Raw genomic sequence first — 19,596 nt, forward strand, 5'->3', positions numbered from 1 at the left:
TCAGAGTAAAGTCTCCCTCAGGTCAGAGTAAAGTTTCCCTCAGGTCAGAGTAATGTTTCCCTCAGTCAGAGTAAATTTTCTCTCAGCTCAGAGTAAAGTCTCCCTCAGGTCAGAGTAAAGTATCTCTCAGGTCAGAGTAAAGCCTCCTTCAGGTCAGAGTAATGTCTCTCTCAGGTCAGAGTAAAGCCTCTCAGGTCAGAGTAAAGTCTCCCTCAGGTCAGAGTAAAGTTTATCTCAGCTCAGAGCAAAGTCTCCCTCTGATCAGATTAAAGTCTCCCTCAGGTCAGAGTAAAGTCTCTCTCAGGTCAGAGTAAATTTTGTCTCAGCTCAGAGTAAAGTCTCCCTCAGGTCAGAGTAAAGTCTCTCTCAGGTCAGAGTAAAGTTTCTCTCAGCTCAGAATAAATTTTCCCTCAGGTCAGAGTAAAGTCCCCCTCAGGTCAGAGTAAAGTCTCTCTCACGTCAGATTAAAGTCTCTCTCAGCTCAGAGTAAAGTCTCCCTCAGATCAGAGTAAAGTCTCCCTCAGGTCAAAGTAATGTCTCTCTCAGGTCAGAGTAAGGTCTTCCTCAGGTCAGAGTAAAGTCCCCCTCAGGTCAGAGTAAAGTGTCTCTCAGGTCAGAGTAAAGTTTCTCTCAGGTCAGTGTAAAGCCTCTCAGGTCAGAGTAAAGTCTCTCTCAGGTCAGAGTAAAGTCCCCCTCAGGTCAGAGTAAAGTCTCTCTCAGCTCAGAGTAAAGTCTCTCTCAGGTCAGAGTAAAGTCTCCCTCAGGTCAGAGTAAAGTCTCCCTCACTTCAGATTAAAGCCTCTCAGGTCAGATAACGTCTCTCTCAGGTCAGAGTTAAGTCTCTCTCAGGTCAGAGTAAAGTCTCCCTCAGGTCAGAGTAAAGTCTTTCGCAGGTCAGAGTAAAGTCTCTCACGTCAGAGTAAAGTTTGTCTCAGGCTAGAGTAAAGTCTCTTGCAGGTCAGAGTAAAGTCTCTCTCAGGTCAGAGTAAAGTCTCCCTCAGGTCAGAGTAAAGTCTCCCTCAGGTCAGGGTAAAGTCTCCCTCAGGTCACAGTAAAGTCTCTCTCAGGTCAGAGTAAGGTCGCCCGCAGGTCAGAGTAAAGTCTCGCTCAGGTCAGAGTAATGTCTCCCTCAGGTGAGAGTAAAGTCTCACTCAGGTCAGAGTAAAGTCTCTCAGGTCAGAGTAAAGCTTCCCTCATGTGAGAGTGAAGTTTCCCTCTGGTCAGAGTAAAGCCTCCCTCAGGTCAGAGTAAAGTCTCTCTCAGGTCAGAGTAAAGGCTCTCAGGTCAGAGTAAATTTTCCCTCTGGTCGGAGTAAAGTGTCCCGCAGGTCAGAGTAAAGTCTCTCTCAGGTCAGATTAAAGTCTCCCTCAGGTCAGAGTAAAGTATCTCTTAGGTCAGAGTAAAGTCTCTCTCAGTTCAGAGTAAAGTCTCCCTCAGGTCAGAGTAAAGTTTCCCTCAGGTCAGAGTAAAGTTTCCCTCAGGTCAGAGTAAAGTCTCTCAGGTCAGAGTGAAGTCACTCGCGTCAGAGTAATGTTTCTCTCAGGTCAGAGTAAAGTCTCCCTCAGGTCAGAGTAAAGTCTCCCTCAGGTCAGACTAAAGTCCCCCTCAGGTCAGAGTAAAGTGTCTCTCAGGTCAGAGTAAAGTCTTCCTTAGGTCAGTGTAAAGTCTCCCTCAGGTCAGAGTAACTTCCCCCTCAGGTCAGAGTAAAGTGTCTCTCAGGTCAGAGTAAAGTTTCTCTCAGGTGAGAGTAAAGCCTCTCAGGTCAGAGTAAAGTCTCTCTCAGGTCAGAGTAAATTCTCTCTCAGGTCAGAGTAAAGTCTCCCTCAGGTCAGAGTGAAAGTTCCCTCAGGTGAGAGTAAAGTCTCCCTCAGGTCAGAGTAAAGTCTTCCTCAGGTCAGAGTAAAGTCTCCCTCAGGTCAGAGTAAAGTCCCCCTCAGGTCAGAGTAAAGTGTCTCTCAGGTCAGAGTAAAGTCTCTCTCAGGTCAGAGTAATGTCTCCCTCAGGTCAGAGTAAAGTCCCCCTCAGGTCAGAGTAAAGTGTCTCTCAGGTCAGAGTAAAGTCAACCTCAGGTCAGAGTAAAGTCTCTCTCAGGTCAGAGTAAAGTGTCCCTCAGGTCAGAGTAATGTTTCCCTCAGGTCAGAGTAAAGTCTCCCTCAGGTCAGAGTAAATTTTCCCTCAGGTCAGAGTAAAGTATCTCAGGTCAGAGTAAAGTCACTCGCTTCAGAGTAAAGTCTCTCTCAGGTCAGAGTAAAGTTTCCCTCAGGTCAGAGAAAAGTCTATCAGGTCAGAGTAAATCTCTGTCAGGTCAGAGTAAAGTTTCTCTCAGGTCAGAGTAAAGTCACTCTCAAGTCAAAGTAAAGTCTCCCTCACGTCAGTGTAAAGTCTCTCAGGTCAGAGCAAAGTTTCCCTCAGGTCAGAGTAAAGTCTCTTTCAGGTCAGAGTAAAGTCTCTCAGCTCAGAGTAAAGTCTCTCTCAGGTCAGATTAAAGTCACTCGGGTCAGAGTAAAGTCTCCCCAAGTCAGAATAAAGTCTCTCTCAGGTCAGAGCAAAGTCACTCGGGTCAGAGTAAAGTGTCCCCATGTCAGAATAAAGTCTCCCTCAGGTCAGATTAAAGTCTCCCTCAGGTCAGAGTAAAGTTTCCCTCAGGTCAGAGTAAGGTTTCCCTCAGTCAGAGTACATTTTCTCTCAGCTCAGAGTAAAGTCTCCCTCAGGTCAGAGTAAAGTCTCTCTCAGGTCAGAGTATAGTCTCCCTCAGATCAGAGTAAAGTCACTCGCGTCAGAGTAAAGACTCTCTCAGGTCAGAGTAAATTCACTCTCAGGTCAGAATAAAGTCTCCCACACCTCAGTGTAAAGTCTCTCAGGTCAGAGTAAAGTCTCCCTCAGGTCAGAGTAAAGTCTCTCTCAGGTCAGAGTAAAGTCACTCGCGTCAGAGTAAAGACTCTCTCAGGTCAGAGTAAATTCACTCTCAGGTCAGAATAAAGTCTCCCACACCTCAGTGTAAAGTCTCTCAGGTCAGAGTAAAGTTTCCCTCAGGTCAGACTAAAGTCCCTCTCAGGTCAGAATAAAGTCTCTCTCAGGTCAGAGTAAAATCTCCCTCAGGTCAGAGTAAAGTTTCCCTCAGTTCAGAGTAAAGTTTCCCTTAGGTCAGAGTAAGTCTCCCTTAGGTCAGAGTAAAGTCTCCCTCAGTTCAGAGTAAAGTTTCCCTCAGGTCAGAGTAAACTGTCTCTCAGGTCAGTGTAAAGTCTCCCTCAGTTCAGAGTAAAGTTTCCTGCAGGTCAGAGTAAAGTCTCCCTTAGGTCAGATTAAAGACGCCCTCAGGTCAGAGTAAAGTCTCCCTTAAGTCAGAGTAAAGTTTCCCACAGGTCAGAGTAAAGTCTCCCTCAGGTCAGAGTAAAGTCTCTCTTAGGTCAGAGTAAAGTCTCCCTCAGGTCAGAGTAAAGTCTCTCTCAGGTCAGAGTAAGGTCTCCCTCAGGTCAGATTAAAGTCTCCCTTAGGTCAGAGTAAAGTTTCCCGCAGGTCAGAGTAAAGTCCCCTCAGGTCAGAGTAAAGTCTCTCTTAGGTTAGAGTAAGTATCCCTCAGTTCAGAGTAAAGTCTCCCTCAGGTCAGAGTAATGTTTCCCTCAGGTCAGAGTAAAGTCTCTCATCTCAGAGTAAAGTCTCTCTCAGGTCAGATTAAAGTCACTCGGGTCAGAGTAAAGTCTCCCCAAGTCAGAATAAAGTCTCTCTCAGGTCAGAGTAAAGTCACTCGGGTCAGAGTAAAGTCTCCCCAAGTCAGAATAAAGTCTCCCTCAGGTCAGAGTATAGTCTCCCTCAGGTCAGAGTAAAGTCTCCCTCAGGTCAGAGTAAAGTCTCTCTCAGGTCAGAATAAAGTCTCCCACACATCAGTGTAAAGTCTCTCAGGTCAGAGTAAAGTTTCCCTCAGGTCAGAGTAAAGTTTCTCTCAGGTCAGAATAAAAGTCTCTCTCAGGACAGAGTAAAATCTCCCTCAGGTCAGAGTAAAGTTTCCCTCAGTTCAGAGTAAAGTTTCCCTTAGGTCAGAGTAAAGTCTCCCTTAGGTCAGAGTAAAGTCTCCCTCAGTTCAGAGTAAAGTTTCCCTCAGGTCAGAGTAAACTCTCTCTCAGGTCAGTGTAAAGTCTCCCTCAGTTCAGAGTAAAGTTTCCCTTAGGTCAGAGTAAAGTCTCCCTTAGGTCAGAGTAAAGACTCCCTCAGGTCAGAGTAAAGTCTCCCTTATGTCAGAGTAAAGTTTCCCACAGGTCAGAGTAAAGTCTCCCTCAGGTCAGAGTAAAGTCTCTCTTAGGTCAGAGTAAAGTCTCCCTCAGGTCAGAGTAAAGTCTCTCTCAGGTCAGAGTAAAGTCTCCCTCAGGTCAGAGTAAAGTCTCCCTTAGGTCAGAGTAAAGTTTCCTGCAGGTCAGAGTGAAGTCTCCCTCAGGTCAGAGTAAAGTCTCTCTTCGGTTAGAGTAAAGTCTCCCTCAGTTCAGAGTAAAGTCTCCCACAGGTCAGAGTAATGTTTCCCTCAGGTCAGAGTAAAGTCTCCCTCAGGTCAGAGTAAATTTTCCCTCAGGTCAGAGTAAAGTCTCTCAGCTCAGAGTAAAGTCTCTCTCAAGTCAGATTAAAGTCACTCGGGTCAGAGTAAAGTCTCCCCAAGTCAGAATAAAGTCTCTCTCAGGTCAGAGTAAAGTCATCGGGTCAGAGTAAAGTCTCCCCAAGTCAGAATAAAGTCTCCCTCAGGTCAGAGTAAAGTCTTCCTCATTTCAGAGTAAAGTTTCCCTCAGGTCAGATGAATGTTTCCCTCAGTCAGAGTAAATTTTCTCTCAGCTCAGAGTAAAGTCTCCCTCAGGTCAGAGTAAAGTCTCTCTCAGGTCAGAGTAAAGTCTCCCTCAGATCAGAGTATAGTCTCCCTCAGGTCAGAGTAAAGTCTCCCTCAGGTCAGAGTAAAGTCTCCCTCAGGTCAGAGTAAAGTCTCTCTCAGGTCAGAGTAAAGCCTCTCAGGTCAGAGTAAAGTCTCCCTCAGGTCAGAGTAAAGTTTCTCTCAGCTCAGAGCAAAGTCTCCCTCTGATCAGAGTAAAGTCACCCTCAGGTCAGAGTAAAGTCTCTCTCAGGTCAGAGTAAAGTTTCTCTCAGCTAAGAGTAAAGTCTCCCTCAGGTCAGAGTGAAGTCTCTCTCAGGTCAGAGTAAAGTTTCTCTCAGCTCAGAGTAAAGTTTCCCTCAGGTCAGAGTAAAGTCCCCCTCAGGTCAGAGTAAAGTCTCTCTCACGTCAGAGTAAAGTCTTCCTCAGCTCAGAGTAGAGCCTCCCTCAGATCAGAGTAAAGTCTCCCTCAGGTGAAAGTAAAGTCTCTCTCAGGTCAGAGTAAGGTCTTCCTCAGGTCAGTGTAAAGTCCCCCTCAGTTCAGAGTAAAGTGTCTCTCAGGTCAGAGTAAAGTTTCTCTCAGGTCAGAGTAAAGTTTCTCTCAGCTCAGAGTAAAGTTTCCCTCAGGTTAGAGTAAAGTCTCCCTCAGGTCAGAGTGAAGTCTCTCTCAGGTCAGAGTAAAGTCTCTCTCAGCTCAGAGTAAAGCCTCCCTCAGATCAGAGTAAAGTCTCCCTCAGGTCAAAGTAAAGTCTCTCTCAGGTCAGATTAAGGTCTTCCTCAGGTCAGTGTAAAGTCACTCTCAGTTCAGAGTAAAGTGTCTCTCAGGTCAGAGTAAAGTTTCTCTCAGGTCAGAGTAAAGTCTCTCTCAGGTCAGAGTAAAGTCTCCCTCAGGTCAGAGTAAAGTCTCCCTCAGTTCAGATTAAAGCCTCTCAGGTCAGATAAAGTCTCTCTCAGGTCAGAGTTAAGTCTCTCTCAGGTCAGAGTAAAGTCTCCCTCAGGTCAGAGTAAAGTCTCTCGCAGGTCAGAGTAAAGTCTTTCTCAGGTCAGAGTAAAGTCTCTCACGTCAGAGCAAAGTTTGTCTCAGGCTAGAGTAAAGTCTCTTGCAGGTCAGAGTAAAGTCTCTTGCAGGTCAGAGTAAAGTCTCTCTCAGGTCAGAGTAAAGTCTCCCTCAGGTCAGAGTAAAGTTTCCAGGTGAGAGTAAAGTCTCTCTCAGGTCAGAGTAATGTCTCTCAGGTCAGTGTAAAGTTTCCCTCAGGTCAGAGTAAAGTTTCCCTCAGGTCAGCGTAAAGTCTCCCTCAGGTCAGAGTAAATTCTCTCTCAGGTCAGAGTAAAGTCTCTCTCAGGTCAGAGTAATGTCTCTCAGGTCAAAGTAAAGATTCCCTCAGGTCAGAGTAAAGTTTCCCTCTGGTCAGAGTAAAGTCTCCCTCAGGTCAGAGTAAATTCTCTCTCAGGTCAGAGTGAAGTCTCCCTCAGGTCAGAGTAAAGTCTCCCTTAGGTCAGTGTAAAGTTTCCCACAGGTCAGAGTAAAGTCTCCCTCAGGTCAGAGTAAAGTCTCTCTTAGGTTAGAGTAAAGTCTCCCTCAGTTCAGAGTAAAGTCTCCCTCAGGTCAGAGTAATGTTTCCCTCAGGTCAGAGTAAATTTTCACTCAGGTCAGAGTAAAGTATCTCAGGTCAGAGTAAAGTCACCCGCTTCAGAGTAAAGTCTCTCTCAGGTCAGAGTAAAGTTTCCCTCAGGTCAGAGTAAAGTCTCTATCAGGTCAGAGTAAAGTTTCTCTCAGGTCAGAGTAAAGTCACTCTCAAGTCAGAGTAAAGTCTCCCTCACGTTAGTGTAAAGTCTCTTTCAGGTCAGAGTAAAGTCTCTCTCAGGTCAGATTAAAGTCACTCGGGTCAGAGTAAAGTCACCCCAAGTCAGAATAAAGTCTCTCCTAGGTCAGAGTAAAGTCACTCGGGTCAGAGTAAAGTCTCCCCAAGTCAGAATAAAGTCTCCCTCAGGTCAGAGTAAAGTCTCCCTCAGGTCAGAGTAAAGTTTCCCTCAGGTCAGAGTAATGTTTCCCTCAGTCAGAGTAAATTTTCTCTCAGCTCAGAGTAAAGTCTCCCTCAGGTCAGAGTAAAGTATCTCTCAGGTCAGAGTAAAGTCTCCCTCAGATCAGCGTAAAGTCTCCCTCAGGTCAGAGTAAAGCCTCCTTCAGGTCAGAGTAAAGTCTCTCTCAGGTCAGAGTAAAGCCTCTCAGGTCAGAGTAAAGTCTCCCTCAGGTCAGAGTAAAGTTTATCTCAGCTCAGAGCAAAGTCTCCCTCTGATCAGATTAAAGTCTCCCTCAGGTCAGAGTAAAGTCTCTCTCAGGTCAGAGTAAATTTTCTCTCAGCTCAGAGTAAAGTCTCCCTCAGGTCAGAGTAAAGTCTCTCTCAGGTCAGAGTAAAGTTTCTCTCAGCTCAGAATAAAGTTTCCCTCAGGTCAGAGTAAAGTCCCCCTCAGGTCAGAGTAAAGTCTCTCTCACGTCAGATTAAAGTCTCTCTCAGCTCAGAGTAAAGTCTCCCTCAGATCAGAGTAAAGTCTCCCTCAGGTCAAAGTAATGTCTCTCTCAGGTCAGAGTAAGGTCTTCCTCAGGTCAGAGTAAAGTCCCCCTCAGGTCAGAGTAAAGTGTCTCTCAGGTCAGAGTAAAGTTTCTCTCAGGTCAGTGTAAAGCCTCTCAGGTCAGAGTAAAGTCTCTCTCAGCTCAGAGTAAAGTCTCTCTCAGGTCAGAGTAAAGTCTCCCTCAGGTCAGAGTAAAGTCTCCCTCACTTCAGATTAAAGCCTCTCAGGTCAGATAACGTCTCTCTCAGGTCAGAGTTAAGTCTCTCTCAGGTCAGAGTAAAGTCTCCCTCAGGTCAGAGTAAAGTCTCTCGCAGGTCAGAGTAAAGTCTCTCACGTCAGAGTAAAGTTTGTCTCAGGCTAGAGTAAAGTCTCTTGCAGGTCAGAGTAAAGTCTCTCTCAGGTCAGAGTAAAGTCTCCCTCAGGTCAGAGTAAAGTCTCCCTCAGGTCAGGGTAAAGTCTCCCTCAGGTCACAGTAAAGTCTCTCTCAGGTCAGAGTAAGGTCGCCCGCAGGTCAGAGTAAAGTCTCGCTCAGGTCAGAGTAATGTCTCCCTCAGGTGAGAGTAAAGTCTCACTCAGGTCAGAGTAAAGTCTCTCAGGTCAGAGTAAAGCTTCCCTCATGTGAGAGTGAAGTTTCCCTCTGGTCAGAGTAAAGCCTCCCTCAGGTCAGAGTAAAGTCTCTCTCAGGTCAGAGTAAAGGCTCTCAGGTCAGAGTAAAGTTTCCCTCTGGTCGGAGTAAAGTGTCCCGCAGGTCAGAGTAAAGTCTCTCTCAGGTCAGATTAAAGTCTCCCTCAGGTCAGAGTAAAGTATCTCTTAGGTCAGAGTAAAGTCTCTCTCAGTTCAGAGTAAAGTCTCCCTCAGGTCAGAGTAAAGTTTCCCTCAGGTCAGAGTAAAGTTTCCCTCAGGTCAGAGTAAAGTCTCTCAGGTCAGAGTGAAGTCACTCGCGTCAGAGTAATGTTTCTCTCAGGTCAGAGTAAAGTCTCCCTCAGGTCAGAGTAAAGTCTCCCTCAGGTCAGACTAAAGTCCCCCTCAGGTCAGAGTAAAGTGTCTCTCAGGTCAGAGTAAAGTCTTCCTTAGGTCAGTGTAAAGTCTCCCTCAGGTCAGAGTAACTTCCCCCTCAGGTCAGAGTAAAGTGTCTCTCAGGTCAGAGTAAAGTTTCTCTCAGGTGAGAGTAAAGCCTCTCAGGTCAGAGTAAAGTCTCTCTCAGGTCAGAGTAAATTCTCTCTCAGGTCAGAGTAAAGTCTCCCTCAGGTCAGAGTGAAAGTTCCCTCAGGTGAGAGTAAAGTCTCCCTCAGGTCAGAGTAAAGTCTTCCTCAGGTCAGAGTAAAGTCTCCCTCAGGTCAGAGTAAAGTCCCCCTCAGGTCAGAGTAAAGTGTCTCTCAGGTCAGAGTAAAGTCTCTCTCAGGTCAGAGTAATGTCTCCCTCAGGTCAGAGTAAAGTTTCCCTCAGGTCAGAGTAAAGTCTCCCTCAGATCAGAGTAAAGCCTCTCAGGTCAGATAAAGTCTCTCTCAGGTCAGAGTAAAGTCTCTCTCAGGTCAGAGTAAAGTCTCCCTCAGGTCAGAGTAAAGTCTCTTGCAGGTCAGAGTAAAGTCTCTGTCAGGTCAGAGTAAAGTCTCCCTCAGGTCACAGTAAAGTTTCCCTCAGGTCAGAGTAAAGTCTCCCTCAGGTCAGAGGAAAGTCTCCCTCAGGTCAGAGTAAAGTCTCCCTCAGGTCAGAGTAAAGTCTCACTCAGGTCAGAGTAAAGTCTCTCAGGTCAGAGTAAAGCTTCCCTCAGGTCAGAGTAAAGCTTCCCTCTGGTCAGAGTAAAGTCTCCCTCAGGTCAGAGTAAATTCTCTGTCAGGTCAGAGTAAAGTCTCCCTCAGGTCAGAGTAAAGTCTCCCTCAGGTCAGAGTAAAGTCTCTCAGGTCAGAGTAAAGCTTCCCTCAGGTCAGAGTAAAGTTTCCCTCTGGTCAGAGTAAAGTCTCCCTCAGGTCAGAGTAAAGTCTCCCTCAGGTCAGAGTAAAGTCTCCCTCAGGTCAGAGTAAAGTCTCCCTCAGGTCAGAGTAAAGCTTCCCTCAGGTCAGAGTAAAGTCTCTCAGATCAGAGTAAAGTCACTCGCGTCAGAGTAAAGTTTCTCTCAGGTCAGGGTAAAGTCACTCTCAGGTCTGAGTAAAGTCTCCCTCACGTCAGTGTAAAGTCTCTCAGCTCAGAGTAAAGTCTCTCTCAGGTCAGAGTAAAGTCACTCGGGTCAGAGTAAAGTCTCCCCTAGGTCAGAATAAGTCTCCCTCAGGACAGAGTAAAGCTTCCCTCAGTCTAGAGTAAAGTCTCTCAGGTCAGAGTAAAGTTTCCCTTCGGTCAGAGTAAAGTTTCCCTCAGGTCAGAGTAAAGTCTCCCTTAGGTCAGAGTAAATCCTCTCAGGTCAGAGTAAAGTCTCTCTCAGGTCAGAATAAAGTCTCTCTCCGGTCAGAGTAAAGTCTCCCTCAGGTCAGAATAAAGTCTCCCTCAGGTCAGAGTAAAGACTCTTGCAGGTCAGAGTAAAGTCTCCCTCAGGTCAGAGTAAAGACTCTTGCAGGTCAGAGTTAAGTCTCTCTCAGGTAAGAGTAAAGTCTCCCTCAGGTCAGAGTAAAGTTTCCAGGTGAGAGTAAAGTCTCCCTCAGGTCAGAGTAATGTCTCCCTGAGGTCAGAGTAAAGTCTCTCTCAGGTCAGGGTGAACTCTCTCTCAGGTCAGAGTAAAGTCTCCCTCAGGTCAGAGTAAAGTCTCTCTCAGGTCAGAGTGAAGTCTCCCTCAGGTCAGAGTAAAGTCTCTCAGGTCAGAGTAAAGTCTCCCTCAGGTCAGAGTAAAATCTCTCTCAGGTCAGAGTAAAATCTCTCTCAGGTCAGAGTAAAGTCTCCCTCAGGTCTGAGTAAAATCTCTCTCAGGTCAGAGTAAAGTCTCTCTCAGGTCAGAGTAAAGTCTCCCTCAGGTCAGAGTAAAATCTCTCTCAGGTCAGAGTAAAGTCTCTCTCAGGTCAGAGTAAAGTCTCCCTCAGGTCAGAGTAAAATCTCTCTCAGTTCAGAGTAAAGTCTCTCTCAGGTCAGAGTAAAGTTTCCCTCTGGTCAGAGTAAAGTCTCCCTCAGGTCAGAGTAAATTCTCTGTCAGGTCAGAGTAAAGTCTCCCTCAGGTCAGAGTAAAGTCTCCCTCAGGTCAGAGTAAAGTCTCTCAGGTCAGAGTAAAGCTTCCCTCAGGTCAGAGTAAAGTTTCCCTCTGGTCAGAGTAAAGTCTCCCTCAGGTCAGAGTAAATTCTCTGTCAGGTCAGAGTAAAGTCTCCCTCAGGACAGAGTAAAGTCTCCCTCAGGTCAGAGTAAAGTCTCCCTCAGGTCAGAGTAAAGTCTCCCTCAGGTCAGAGTAAAGCTTCCCTCAGGTCAGAGTAAAGTATCTCAGATCAGAGTAAAGTCACTCGCGTCAGAGTAAAGTTTCTCTCAGGTCAGGGTAAAGTCACTCTCAGGTCTGAGTAAAGTCTCCCTCACGTCAGTGTAAAGTCTCTCAGCTCAGAGTAAAGTCTCTCTCAGGTCAGAGTAAAGTCACTCGGGTCAGAGTAAAGTCTCCCCTAGGTCAGAATAAGTCTCCCTCAGGACAGAGTAAAGCTTCCCTCAGTCTAGAGTAAAGTCTCTCAGGTCAGAGTAAAGTTTCCCTTCGGTCAGAGTAAAGTTTCCCTCAGGTCAGAGTAAAGTCTCCCTTAGGTCAGAGTAAAGCCTCTCAGGTCAGAGTAAAGTCTCTCTCAGGTCAGAATAAAGTCTCTCTCCGGTCAGAGTAAAGTCTCCCTCAGGTCAGAATAAAGTCTCCCTCAGGTCAGAGTAAAGACTCTTGCAGGTCAGAGTAAAGTCTCCCTCAGGTCAGAGTAAAGACTCTTGCAGGTCAGAGTTAAGTCTCTCTCAGGTAAGAGTAAAGTCTCCCTCAGGTCAGAGTAAAGTTTCCAGGTGAGAGTAAAGTCTCCCTCAGGTCAGAGTAATGTCTCCCTGAGGTCAGAGTAAAGTCTCTCTCAGGTCAGGGTGAAGTCTCTCTCAGGTCAGAGTAAAGTCTCCCTCAGGTCAGAGTAAAGTCTCTCTCAGGTCAGAGTGAAGTCTCCCTCAGGTCAGAGTAAAGTCTCTCAGGTCAGAGTAAAGTCTCCCTCAGGTCAGAGTAAAATCTCTCTCAGGTCAGAGTAAAATCTCTCTCAGGTCAGAGTAAAGTCTCCCTCAGGTCTGAGTAAAATCTCTCTCAGGTCAGAGTAAAGTCTCTCTCAGGTCAGAGTAAAGTCTCCCTCAGGTCAGAGTAAAATCTCTCTCAGGTCAGAGTAAAGTCTCTCTCAGGTCAGAGTAAAGTCTCCCTCAGGTCAGAGTAAAATCTCTCTCAGTTCAGAGTAAAGTCTCTCTCAGTTCAGAGTAAAGTCTCCCTCAGGTCAGAGTAAAGTCTCCCTCAGGTCAGAGTAAAATCTCTCTCAGGTCAGAGTAAAGTCTCTCAGGCCAGAGTAATGCCTCTCTCAGGTCAGACTAAAGTCTCCCTCAGGTCAGAGTAAAATCTCTCTCAGGTCAGAGTAAAGTCTCCCTCAGGTCAGATTAAAGTCTCCCTCAGGTCAGAGTAATGTCTCCCTCAAGTCAGAGTAAAGTCTCCCTCAGGTCAGAGTAAAGTCTCCCTCAGGTCAGAGTAAAGTCTCCCTCAGGTCAGAGTAAAGTTTCTCTCAGGTCAGAGTAAAATCTCCCTCAGGTCAGTGTAAAAACTCCTCCAGCCCAGATTACCCACCCTGTCCATGTCGGAGCACAGGCTTTTCTTTGTAAAGGTGTGAGCTCCCTAGGTTGTAGGTGCGGACTCCTCTAAATCACAGAGCCAGGCAAGTGAAATATTCTGCAGTCTATTCTGTAGTCAAGGTACTGATCTTATTCTGGGTTCCCTTTGTGGATTCCTTGACGTTTGGGTGCAACTTCCTCCAAGCACTCCTCTCAATCTGCAATTTGAAAAATCAGGGAACAGCCCCTCAAAACGCAGGAACCAATGGCCAGAATCAGCGACACTTTTACCACACTATGTGTAGCTACATGAATATTCAAATGATCTAACAATTACATGTTCTGGTCTATTACTTACATGCTACTACTACATTTAATGCATTGTTATAATTTCCACAGAGTTTAATTCATTTTTAATGTTGGTGCAAATTGTGGCCTAGAAATTCAGTTGGGCGCTCCAGCCGTTAGCGCCTTAGGAGGAGTAGATCTCGAGCGCTAGGCGCTTAGTGCCCGGGCGCAGCGTGATCTGCGCCTCGCCCCAACTTCAGTAGACATTTAGCGCCGGCGCAAAGTCTTAGCGCGCGCCCCGCTGCGCGCGCAGATCATGACGTCATTTCGTCGTGCAACGCCCTTTGTGCGCCCGGAACCGGAACTTCACTCGCGCCGCCCCATTGTGCGCCGGGCGGCCCTAACGACTGTGAAGTGGAACGGTACACAGCCGAGGCGGGCCGTGGGGAGCGCAAATTAAAGGGCACTTTCCCTGCACAATAAAGGCCAGCCATTTTGCAGCATTCACTCTTGTGCAACGGTTTTTTGGAGAGCGACCAAGGAGGAGAGCTTACTGCTTTGGCCCAACACTAGGACAGGTATTTTTGGCTCAGGCCAGAGCTTAGCAATTATCTTTGCCTTCATTGAGATCTCAGTGTTTGCCAGCATGTAATGGGGGCTGCATTGGGTGCCAACGCTGAGTTTCAGCCTTATGCCGGAAGGGCTTACAGATGCCGTGAGAGAGTGGCAGCCCTGGCTAGACGCAGAGGGGGCAACAGGCGTCGCCAAGTGAGGCCTTACCCACCCAGGGTATACCGCCAGCAGTCCTCCTATCTGACCATGTCTGCCGCGCAGTGTGTTAGGAGGCTGCGATTCAGAAGGGAGGTGGTTGCAGACATCTGCCAGCTGCTGCACAGAGATCTGCGTCCACAGCTGATGCGCAGGACGTCTCTGTCGGTGGCAGTGAAGGTGACGGTGGCTCTCAACTTCTATGCCACCGGCTCCTTCCAATCCGCTGCTGGGGACATCGCTAACATCTCCCAGTTCGCCGTGCATTGCTGCATCCGCCAGGTGACCAATGCCCTTTTCAGAAGGAGACGTCAATTCATCTCCTTCTCCATGACCCTGGACAAGCAGCAGCAGCGTGCAGTGGGATTTGCAAGAATAGTGGACTTCCCCATGGTGCAGGGCGCCATTGACTGCACGCATGTGGCTTTGCGGGCACCTCTGGAGCATGCCGAGGATTACCGCAACCGGAAGGGCTACCATTCCCTCAACGTACAGCTGATGTGTGACCACAGGCAGCGCATCCTAGCTGTCAATGCCTGCTTTCCAGGCAGCAGCCACGATGCCTTTATCCTGCGACAGACAACTGTGGCTGACATGTTCCAGGCACAGCCTCACCCAAGAGGATGGCTTATCGGGGACAAAGGCTATCCTTTGTGTACCGAGCTCATGACCCCGCTCCGCGCACCCATGACCCCTGCTGAAGAGGCATACAACGAGAGCCATCAAGCGACTAGAAACATCATAGAACAAACAATCGGCGTCCTCAAGCAACGGTTCCGCTGTCTGGATCGCTCCGCGGGAGCCCTCCAGTATTCGCAGGAGCGAGTCTCCCAATTCGTCGTCGTTTGCTGCATGCTGCACAACCTGGCTATCCGCAGGACTCAGGCACTGCCACCTCACGTTGGACCACCACCTCAGGAGGAGGAGCAGGAGGAGGAGGAGGACGAGGAGTACCAGCCCAGGAGGGAGGCAGAAGGTCCAAGGGCCGCCCGTCGGCGGCTTATTGACCGTCACTTCTAGGCCCCCTGTCAGGGAATGGCTTGTGCCAATGAAAGAACATGATTGCAGCCGTTCCGCAAGCCGTCAGCCGGTTAAGGCAACAAACACTTCAAAGATCAAACATGGACAATGTGAATAAATAAAATGGTTTGTTGTACAAACTCAGGGCCCTTCCCACATGAAAACCAAAAACAGACGAAACCCCCAAAAAACACTCACACACATGACTCACTCCCACAACCTGGGGAGCATTAACAAAAGATGTAAACAAAAATGGCCTTCATCCTCGGCCTTCACAAAACACACATTCCAGAAAACACAACATTTGGACACACCCTCTACTTAGTGGCCCGCGAGGGCGATGCCTTCTGCAAACTTTGGCGGCCCCTGCACGCCCTGCTGCTCCTCCTCAAAGTGAGGCCATTGGATGCTGCAAGGCTGGGGGCAGGCTCCTGAGGGGCACATGTCGTGACGGCAGATGCCCTTGGGGGTCGGGCTAGACGAGGTCTGGCCGTCGAGGGGCCGGCTGGTGAATGCTGCAGCTGTGGTTGGCCAGCATCATTCGCTGCAGCAGCTCCTGGCAGCTCCACTGGGGGAGTGGCAGTGGCGGCTGGAGGAATGGGGGCAAGCTGGCGGATGGCAGGCGCTCGCTGGTCGCCTGAGACACTGGCACTCGCCCGGGCCAGCACTGCAGCATGCGCACCAATCTGCCGAGGGACAGACCGCTGTGCTGCTGCAGCGCGCCGGGTGCCCTGGCGATGCCTGGCTGACACAGCGAGTGTGGCAGCAGTGAGTGCCCGTGTTGACCTGTTCAGTGACCGCATCAGAGCACCCAGTGACTGCATGGCACCACTGATCACCTGGCCACTCGCTGCCTGAGCTGCCCCGAATTCCGCCCGACTGGTGGCCTGTGAGGCCCCGAACTCGGTCACACTCCGAGACAGGGACTCGATGGCCTCAGGCAACCGTGCCACTACCCCCATGAGCTCTGTGTGCCGGCGCTCCGAGTCCGCGGACAAGTCCTCGAGGCAGCGCATCTCCTCGGCGTTGGCCGTCTCCGGACTGGAGGCCGGACTCTCCCTCTGGGGAGAAGGCCGCCGAGCTGGCCAACCCTTCCTGCATTGCTGGACGCCGCTGGGCCCAGCAATTGGACTCCCCTCCGACCCTTCCCCCCTCTGGGGAGAAGGCCGCTGAGCTTCCACCCCCCTCCCGCGTTTCTGCAGGCCGCTGGTCCCAGGAGCTACCCTCCCCTCTGACACTTCCCCCACGCTCCCCTCCAGGGAAGACGTGTCCCCTACATTGGCATGGGTTGCCGCGGCTGAGGGTTCCCCTGATGGGCCGCCTTCCTCTTGCTCCTCCTCCTCCTCCTCTTCTGAGGGGCTGTCACTGGCAACTTCAGGGACCTCCTCCTCACCATCTGAAAGCAGGAAGGCACAAGAGTAGCTTTAGAGTGAGGAGAGGGCGTCAGCGAGGGATGCATGAGTGGTGGCATTCAGCGCATTGGTCGGACAGTGGCAAAGGATGTAGATCTGATGCGCAAGTGGGACGAGAGAGGTCCAAAAGGTGATGTCCCTACCATTGGTGCCCAGAACAGGGTCGGCATCTCCAGATGCAACGGGGCCAATCACCCGGCCACCCATGATGCGCTCCACGCGATGTTGCAGCTCGGTGAGCGGCTGGATCTGGGGTCCGCCTCCCCCGGTCGCAGTCCGGCTCCTCTTATTATTGGCCAGCTTGGCATGCAAGAGAAAGGACGGCCTCTAAGTACAGTGTGTAGCCCTGATCTTGTGTGCACTGCCTCCCATGGTCGAATAGCCTGGCCAGTGTGTTAAGTGCACAATGTGCAATTGATGTTCATGAGCGTCCCATAGCTGCTGCATGAGGGCTGGCCATTAGGGCTTTCAGGTCCCTTTGCCCATAATGTGAGGTGCACATGCAAGGATGAGGAGGACACTGGAAAGGGTACTCACCCTGACAATCCTGGCGAGGTCATTTAGCTTTTTGCGGCATTGGACACCGCTCCTGGGGACCTCGCTGTTGGATGACACCTTGGTGGCGACATGCCTCCAGGCTCTCCGGTAGACGCGGGCCAGCGGCTTCCTGCCATTGTCCGGAAACAAAATATGGCGTCTCTTCTCCACAGCACCAACCAGCACCCTCAGATCAAGCTCTGAGAAGCGCTGCGCTCGTTCACGGGCCTTCTCCATGGTTTCAGGCGCTATTTGGGTCCAGCAGCAGTGTTCAGGCCTAGCTGCAGGGCTCCACTATCCAGGGCGTGGCAGCAGACCAAGTCGACCCTTCCCCCTTAAGAGCTGGCCGGCGCCAGGGTGTCTGCTGTCAATCAAGAAATGGCCGCACTTGCGCTGCGCCCGGCCTCGGCGCTCTCGCTCAGCACCTCTGGCTTAGCGCCTAAAGAGAGGCGTGCATCGCCAGTTTTAGCGCTCGAGCAAACTTTTAGGGCGAAGCTAATGAATATCGGAGAAGTGGCCTCGAATTTGCGCCGGCGCAAACTTTAGCGGCCGCCCGACTTTACCGCCCCAAAAGTGGCTATAATGAATTTCTAGGCCTGTAACAAATAAAAATAAAACGAGTCTTTAACGTAACTTGTGTCTTTCTCTGATCCTGCATTGCAGCGCAGCTCTCACCATTGTGTGGTGGCAGTCCCAGATTACAGCAGCAGCTCCTGTTCTCTCAGCTAATGGGTTACAAAAAGTAATTATGAGTGGATTAAATGTACTGGTAGCTGGTACAAACAGGTCCAACTGCTTTCTTCTCTCTCTCTCTCTATCTCTCCCACTCTCGCTATCTCTTTCTATCTATCTTACTTTCTATCTCACTATCTTTCTCTTTATCTTTCTATCTCTCCTTTTTCATTATCTCTATCTATCATCTATCACTCGCTCAATCGCTCACTCTCACACTCTCTCTCTCTCACTCACTCACTCTCTCACTCATTCTTTTTCTCTCTCACTCTCACTCTCTCTCACTCACTCTCACTCTCTCTCACTCACTCTCACTCTCTCACTCTCTCTCTCACACTCTCTCACTTGCTTTCTCCCACTCTCTCTCTATCTCTCTCACTCTCTTTCACTCTCTCTCTCTTTCTCTCTCTCTCACTCTCACACTCTCTCACTCAGTCTCTCACTCTCTCACTCACTCTCACTCTCTCTCTCACTCTCTCTCCCACACACTCTCTCACTCTCTTTCTCCCACTCTCTATCTCTATCTCTCTTTCTCACTCTCTCTCACTCACTCTCTCACTCTCACACTCTCTCACTCTCTTTCTCACACTCTCTCTCTCACTCTCCTTCTCCCACTCACTCTCTCTCTATCTCTATCTCTCTTCCTCACTCACTCTTTATCTCTCTCTCTCTCACTCTCTCCCTCACTCTCTCACTCCAATTCCAATTCCAATTCCAATTAAAATGCTTTATTGGCATGAAAGTTTACAGAGAACCATATTGCCAAAGCTTACATAGCAAAAAGGTACAGTTTTCCAACATTCTGTAGGTGTCAATCGATTTGACATTTGTTGGGTCCATACAATATTACTTTTAAACAATATTAATTTTAAACAGTCTTTGTACTTCATTTGGTACGTTCAATATTAATTTTAAACAGTCCTCAGGTTGTGACATGTTGTTACATATTTGGCCCCAAGGTATGGTCTGTCTCCTTCTCCTAGGACTAATCTCAATTTTGACAGATCATCCAATTCCTTGAAATCTGGGGTTGTTTGGCTTAGCTTGTTGAATAATATGTTTCTTGATGTGTTGAATTTTTCGCATTTTAGGAGGAAATGCATTTCTGTTTCAACCTCGCCAGCCAGACATTGATCGCATATTCTATTCTCTCTAGGCTGCCAGGATTTCTTGTATCTGCCTTTTTCAATTTCCAGTTGGTGGTCGCTTAGTCTGTACCTGGTGAGGGTCTGTCTCTGTTTTGTGTCTCTGATGGTCGTGAGGTAGTCTGCCAGTTTATATTCTCTTTTTAGGGCCCGGTAACATTCTAATCTGCTTTGGCTTTCGGTTATTTTGTTCCAATGTTCCAGGTAGGTTTCTTTGCATTTTTTAATGATTTGGTTCACTCGGATTGGTGTTTGGGCGGCTGTGTTGGTCTGGGGCTGGTCAGGGTCCGGCTGAGTACTTAGTTTCCGTAGCAGCTGACTCAGGGGACTCTTTTCTGGGTTTAGCTCTTGGGTCTGAAAGGCTTTGAAATGAAGGGTGTCTGGGGAGCTAGATTTGAGGTGATTTAGGAAGTTTAGTGCTCGTTTTTGGATGTTTATTATCAGTGGGTATCTGCCTAGTTCGGCTCTGCATGCATTTGTTGGCGTTTTCCTTTGGGTGCGAAGGATGCTTCGGCAGAATTCTGCATGTAGGGCTTCTATTGTATGTTTTTCCCATTTAGTGTAGCTTTGGTGATTTAGCGGGCCCCATACTTCACTACCGTACAGTGCAATGGGCAGGATTATGCTGTCAAATATTTTGAGCCAGATTTTGATTGGGATTTGGGTGTTGTAGAATTTTCTTTTTATTGCATATAGGGCTCTTCGGGCTTTTTCTTTTAGTGCATTCACTGCTATGCTGAAGCTCCCTGATGCTGTAATAGTTAGACCAAGGTAGGTGTAGCTCATAGTGTGTCCTATAGTGGTATCACTGAGGGTAAACTGGTATTTGTTTTCCTGACATCTGGGCCTTTTTTGAAAAATCATGATGTTGGTTTTCTTTAGATTTACTGTTAGAGCCCAATTTTGGCAGTATTTGTCGAGTAGGTCTAGTTGTTGCTGTAATCCCTGTTCTGTGGGAGACAGCAGAACCAGGTCGTCCGCATAGAACAGGGATTTCACTTCTCCATCTAGGAGACGGAGACCTGGTGACTCGCTTTGCTCCAGCATGTCTGCTAATTCATTTATGTATATGTTGAACAGGGTCGGGCTCAAATTGCAGCCCTGCCGGACGCCTCTTCTCTGGGTGAAGAAATCGGTGCGTTTGTCTCCAATTTTGACCCCGCATTTGTTTTTCAGATACATTGATTTAATAAGGTCATAGACTTTGCCCCCTATTCCACATTGAAGAAGTTTATAATAGAGCCCTTCGTGCCATATAGAGTCAAAGGCTTTCTTGAAGTCGATGAAACAGGCGAATATTTTCCCATTTTTTGTTTGGTGTATATGTTTTTCAATGAGGGTGTGAAGGGTATAGATATGGTCGGCGGTGCGGTGTTTTGGAAGAAAGCCTATTTGGTTTTTTCTGAGGATATTATGTTTGTTAAGAAAATCAAGTAATCTACTATTTAGAATACTGCAGAATAACTTCCCTAGACAACTGTTGACACAGATGCCGCGGTAGTTATTTGGGTCTGATTTGTTTCCGCTTTTATATATGGGGGAGATTAGTCCTTGGCAC

The sequence above is a fragment of the Somniosus microcephalus genome, chromosome 13 (genome assembly GCF_052327205.1).
Source record: "Somniosus microcephalus isolate GS21.2 chromosome 13, FLI_Smic_1.0, whole genome shotgun sequence".
NCBI classification, from domain to species: Eukaryota; Metazoa; Chordata; class Chondrichthyes; order Squaliformes; family Somniosidae; genus Somniosus; species Somniosus microcephalus.